Source organism: Prionailurus bengalensis, chromosome F2 (genome assembly GCF_016509475.1).
Source record: "Prionailurus bengalensis isolate Pbe53 chromosome F2, Fcat_Pben_1.1_paternal_pri, whole genome shotgun sequence".
In the NCBI taxonomy this organism is placed as follows: Eukaryota; Metazoa; Chordata; class Mammalia; order Carnivora; family Felidae; genus Prionailurus; species Prionailurus bengalensis.
Genome location: NC_057353.1, coordinates 80,951,780 through 80,957,779, shown reverse-complemented (window position 1 = coordinate 80,957,779; position 6,000 = coordinate 80,951,780). Strand labels below are relative to the sequence as shown.

At 58.1% G+C, this 6,000-nt stretch overlaps 1 protein-coding gene across 1 annotated transcript in view; it reads left to right on the top strand.

The window, feature by feature from the left end:
• The first annotated feature begins 461 nt into the window (after window positions 1-461).
• The window catches only part of SLC45A4 (solute carrier family 45 member 4), an 81,249-nt gene continuing 75,710 nt past the window's right edge, over window positions 462-6,000 (top strand). Inside the window, exon 1 of the mRNA XM_043601884.1 lies at window positions 462-511. The gene's annotated coding sequence lies outside the window, so the exon portion shown is untranslated. The remainder of the gene's footprint in view (window positions 512-6,000) is intronic.

Below are 6,000 nucleotides of genomic sequence, written 5' to 3'. Positions count from 1 at the left end.
GGGGCTCCCGCGCGGGGGAGCCGGGGCTGGGGGCGCGCTGGACGCCCCGCCCACGAGGCGGGCGGTGGGACGCAGCAAGGGGCGGGGTCTAGGGCGGGGCCCGGGGCGGCGGGGCGGGGCGGCACGGTGGGCGGGGCTCATAGCGACCAATGGGCGCGCGTGAAGCTAGCCCCGCCCCGGCCTCCCGCGGCGCCTGCTGCATAGTCATGAGCGCAGGCCCGCGCTGCGTCAGCGGAAGCGGCGCGCGGCGGCTGTTTCCGACCCGATAAAGCGGCGTTGTCCCCGCGCGCCGGCCGCAGCTTCGCAGCGCTCCGTCCGCGCCCGCGTCGCTCGCTGTCTGACCGCCCGCCCGCCCGGCAGGCCGGCCGAGAGCAGCCGCCGCCGGGCCCCGCCGCCGCCGCCGCACCCCCAGCGTCCGGGGCCCCGCGCCCCCGCCCCCGCCGCCTCCGCCCGGCCCGGCCCGGCCGCCCCGCCGCGCCGCCGCCCCAGCGGCCCCGGCCGGAGGAGACAGGTGAGCGGCCGCCTCTCCCGCCCGCCGCCCAGGCCCCGCACCTGGTCGCCGCCACCTGCCGCTTCCCGCCTCCCCACCCTACCTCCGCGCGGCCCGGCCTCGAGCCCCTAGTCCGGCTCCCAGCCCGCCCGGGCATCTCGTCCCCGGGGAGGGGACCCTCACCCTCGCCTCCACGACCCGGCCAGGCGCGTCTCCCGCCGGGATTCCCGCCCCATTCTCGGCCTCCTCCCTTCTCTCCCCGGGCTGCACCTGCCTCTGGTCGCTCCCGTCCCAGAAGCCTCCTGGAGCATCCCGGCCCCCTTGCCCGCGGTGCGCACCTTATCACGTACTCGGTTCCCCGCCCCCCCCCCCCCCGGGTCGTGCTCCGCAGCATTCCCCCACCCCCTATTTCCTCCGGTTTCTCTACCCAGAGGGAGCCTCGCGCCTCGCTCCCTTGGTCCCGACCCTGTCCTGCCCCCTCGGCCTGACATCTATTTCCTAACTTCTGAGAGTCTAGCCCCTGTCCCCTCTGCCTGAGCCTGCCTTCCTCCCCCCCCCCCCCCCCCCCCCCCCCCAGCACACACGCGCCCCCAGCACGCCCGTCCAGTGTTCCAAACCTCCGGCTCCAAGCTGTCCCCTGGGCAGCGCCTGTGTTTTGTCTTATGTGCATGCCCTCCGGGCTGTCCCTTTGAAGACACCTTTATTTCCTGTGGCCAAGCTTGGCCCTGGAGGAGAGGGGCCGGTGCATCTGTGCATCCAGGTCCAGAGCCCCTGCCCTGCACATTTCTCCGCATCCCAGCACCGCTTTCCTTTTCCTCAGCAACCCCTCCTCCTGGAGCTCTCGAATTTAACCCATTCCTCCCCAAGGTGTGTTGCTCTTGATTGGGTTATTGGGGAGCACTTTCCAGTTGAGGGCTTTTCCAGGGGACGTATATCAAAACGGGGAGGAATGGTGGCTTGGGAAAAGCCCAGCCTCCAGGTTAGCTATCCATAATAATTCTAGAAAGTGGGGGGCGGAGGGGGCGGTTGCTAGGGAGGAGTGGGAAGGGGTGGAAGGGGCACTTGATCTCCTGGGGAGTGTGAGATTTTTTTGTTTTTCCAATGGGGGCACCGTGGGTCAGACTGAGCCACCGAGCCCTATCGGACACCTCAGCTGACTCCAGCAAAAGAGGCCTTGGAGCCCCTGGTTATTGGGGTGTCTCCTAGTCCTAGATCCTGGGAAGGGAGGAGGGTTTGGAAGGTGAGTGACCGAAGCGGTTGTGGTCGGGTCAAATGATTGTCAGAATCGAAGCCTGTTTCCGCTGGGGAAACGGTCTTGCCAGTGTCCTGTGTACGTGCCCTGCACTTTTCCGTCGCTACGACCGCCTCACACCCTCCGGCCATCGACAGACAGGTAGGGCGTGGGGAAATCTGTCATCTCTCCGTTTTGTGCTTGGGGGAAAAAAGAAAAAGAAAATGAAAAGCTGGAGGATTGGTTTATTAAGTAGTGTCACTAATGGTTGGTATCAGAAACAGTAATCCCTAACCTCTTTTAAAAATTAGGAATAATTTCCTAGGGGCGCCTGGGTGGCGCAGTCGGTTAAGCGTCCGACTTCAGCCAGGTCACGATCTCGCAGTCCGTGAGTTCGAGCCCCGCGTCGGGCTCTGGGCTGATGGCTCAGAGCCTGGAGCCTGTTTCCAATTCTGTGTCTCCCTCTCTCTCTGCCCCTCCCCCGTTCATGCTCTGTCTCTCTCTGTCCCAAAAATAAATAAACGTTGAAAAAAAAATTTAATTAAAAAAAAATTAGGAATAATTTCCTTGCTTTTCAGCTAGGTCTGAATTAGCTATTGAAGGAAAGAGTAAGAGTTTATTTAAGGCTTGGGAGAGATTTTGCAGAATCTGCCTGAAGTTCAAGAGTGGCAGTGTTGGTAGTCTGGAGCTTTGCAGGCCCCGGGTGGAAGGACCCGGACTTGATCAGGATCTCTAGTGCGCCCTGGTGAGGGGGGTGGGGAATAGGTTGTCTTAAAAATTGGGAATTTCGGCTCCATTCTGGCTAATTGTTTTTGTGGGCAGCAGCTGTAAAAGAAAGAAATGGATCTTTTGAGATGCATTTGAAATGCATATTAGGTATTTAGTGGTGGCTTTTTAGTGGCCCCGGGTGTCCCCCAGGGAGGCTGCCCACCCACTCCTGGGGCCGGTGAGTTGCCTGCTTCCCTTGCAGAGACGAGGGCTGTGGCCTTGGCCCGTGTCGCCTTCGTGAGAGCAGAGCAGAGCTTGGACCGGGTGAGCTCGAGCTCCAAGGTGGCTCGCAGCTTCTAACATCCTGGGGCTCTCTGTGTTCTCCAACTTTGCTTGTTGGAGAGGAGGGGAGCTGGGGAGGGGCGGGAGGAGCCTGGGAATGGGGCCCTGCCCTCTCTGGGCCGGGAGATCCCGCCCTGCAGGTCTGCAGGGGGGAGGGGCTGCGGCAGCGGCAGCTCCCCCATCCCCAGTGGAGGCAGGCAGTCCCAGAAGGTATTTTGGCCAGCGATTAGGTTGCTTGACGTTGGGCTGGTTTTATCTGTGTTGTCAGAGGGACGGTGGGGGGAAGAGCGGACGGCTGCGCCGGGGTCCGGGCTGTAGTGTTATTTTCTGGCCGTGGTGCCCGTTCGTCCCTATCGCCCGTCTGCACCCTCTGCCCTCTCTGCCTTCTTCTGCTTGCCCTGCCAGCCCCGAAGCCCAGCCCCGTGTAGCCGTTAGGGGTGGTTCGTGACTAACAGCCTCGCGGCCTGGCACAGGGTCAGGGTGGCTGGTGAGCGCCGTAGGTGGCAGGCAACCCCAAATTGCCAGTGCCCTCCTCGGGAACACCCCTGGCAGAGCCCCGTCTGTAATCTGTGGAGCCAGAATGCGCTGGAAGCCGTGTTCCTGGTGAGGGTGCTGCTGCACAGCCGTTTCCTCTGGTTCCCCAGATTTCTTTATCACAGCACAGTTCTGTTGACAAAGGTGCACTCAGGGAGACTCCATCAGGAGGGCCGCCTCGACTCCAGGCCAGGAAACATGAGAGCGGTTCAGCTTTGCTGAGTGGAAATCTGACCAGAGGGAGAAAGCCTCCCAGATGAGGAGCAGCCATATAGAAAGGAGGGGGTGGGAGAGGACCCCCGGAGCCGGGGGGGGGGGGGGGGGGCAGGCAGTGTCTGCAGGGGGGCTCGCAGGCGGAGGCCAGGCCCCCGTGCACCTCCCCCACAGGCGCCCAGACAAGGACCCCTTGTTTAGATTAGCTTAATTACCCCACCAAAATCAATGAACAAGGATCTTTTTAAACATGGAACTTTCAAAATGTGCTTGGAGTGGCTTTTTTTTTTTCCTTTATAAAGGTATCAAATGCTAAGCCTTTGTGAAATAAGGCACTTGGAGCGAACTGGGGGATTGTGGACCTTTTCACTGCGCGCGAAGGAAGCTTCCCGGCCCTAAATCAGAAGGAAGCTTGCCAAAAGTCCTGAGTTCACCGGTCTGCACAATAGCTATTTTCAACCCGCTGCCGTTGGGGTAGCGGTAACACTGGAAACATTTAGTGGGGGCCTAATGGTGTTTATGAACCTCCTTCCTTGGCAAGTGACTTTTAGAGGAGACATTTTAAGAAGATTAAAACGTCCACAGACTTCGAGGGCAACAGCGTAATCCACTTACTGTTTTCGTGTCACAGATCGAGTTCGCCTTAAGCTTGGCGTTCCCGCAGTGGCCCTTCCACCGCGGTGCATGGGCCGATGTCACTCCCACAGGAGCCGACGGGCAGGCATTTGAGGGAGATTGTGGGAAATGAAACACAGCCGTGAAGTTGGAGAGGAGGGCTCTGAGGTCGGTTTGGCTAGTTTGGACCCTTGGGTCAGACGCTGGTCACAGGGTCACACAACGATCAGTGGCAGACTCAGACTCCGCAGGGAGCTCCCCCCAGTGAAGGTGGCCGTGGCGCCGGGTTCTTGCCCCCGAGGGCAGACACAGGGGTGGTGCCTCCGCGAGGGCGAGGTGGCTCCCCTGCAGCCGAAGGGATTTGCAGAGCCTTTTCAAGTTACTCAGCGGGGCTACCTTGCCCGCCCACCTCTGCTTGGCCCAAAGCCCAGGTGAGGGAAGCATTGTTCGGTCGAGGTCGACCGTGTTTTCATCCTCCCAAACCTGTGGAAGGATTTTGCTGGCAGAGAGGAAAACTGCATTCCTGAACCAGTGCCCGAGGGGCGCTTTCCTTAAAAGTACCTCCTAACCTGGGATTCTGCGGTGTGGCTGCCCCGGAGCGGAGCGAGTGTTTAGAGTTTGCCAGAGGGCCTCTCCTGGGGTTCTGCCTCTGAATCCTGGGGCCATTTGAATTGACGTGCAACTGAATTCTTCCCAGTGTAGGGAAAGGAAGATCTTGAACACAGAATGCATAGCAAACCCCTAAAATCGCTGCTGAAGAGGAGTTGGAACTGCGGCCAGATGCAGTGGTCACTCGCACAAATCGAGCCATCACTCGGTCATTGCCAGGCCAGAAAACTGGCGCGCTTCTCCCTGCCGACCATTTAGTCCTCGCCCTGGCAAAATCTGTTTATCCAGAAGAGTACGATGTTTGGTTTGAAATGGGAAGGAAATATTTTTCCACCAGTTATTTTGAGGGGAGGGGCTTTGCCACCTCTACACCGGAGATGAACTTGTTTCGCCAGAGTTCACTGGACGTAACAAGGGGGGGGGGCGGTGTGGGGAGCACGTGGCTGCCTAAATTCTGGGTCTTTCAGCCTTGGGTTGCCTCGTAGCCGAGACCTTCGGAGTTTTTTGTTCATGCCCTGTAAAATAACTTTGATGAAAACTACGGGCACGTTTCTGAGTTGACATTGAACTTTATTGCTAATTTTTTGGAATTCTGTTTTGAGGGAGAGAGAATCCCAAGCCGGCTCTGTTCTCTGCCCCAAGCTCTGGCAGCAAAGAGCCCGATGTGGGGCTCGAACTCAGGAACCGTGAGATCATGACCTGAGCCGGTGGCAGGAGTTGGACTCTGAACCTGCTGAGCCACCCAGGCGCCCCATTATTGCTGATTTTAAATAGCTGAGAAAGAGAACATTTTTGGAGTATTGTAAATGTAGACATCTTAAGTTGCAATCGTACCGCTCTTGGAAGTATCCGATACGAAATTCACTAATGATTTGATGACCACGGTCACCTTTTAGAAAACGGGAGCAGCGGACTGTGAACGGTTGTAATGCGTACGTGTTCTTTTCCTCTTGAACTTGGATGTTTGTTCCACTTTCCCTCGTGGAGTTTTACTCTAAAGTCACAGGCTTTTACACTGGAAAGTCTTACTGATTGTTCTTCACACTTGTGACACACGTGTACATAAATTGTGGTTTAAAACATTGCTGTGCTCAGAAGGCTGTTGTTAAGCCCATCTAGAAGCAGGTTTTCTCATTGTAATTACCGATACAAAACTAACCACAGAAGCATAAATGTATCATTGCTCTTCATAATTACTGAATGCCCAAAATGAAAATACGTTGGAAGGTATGATCTGGGTGGGGGTCCGTTTGAAGTG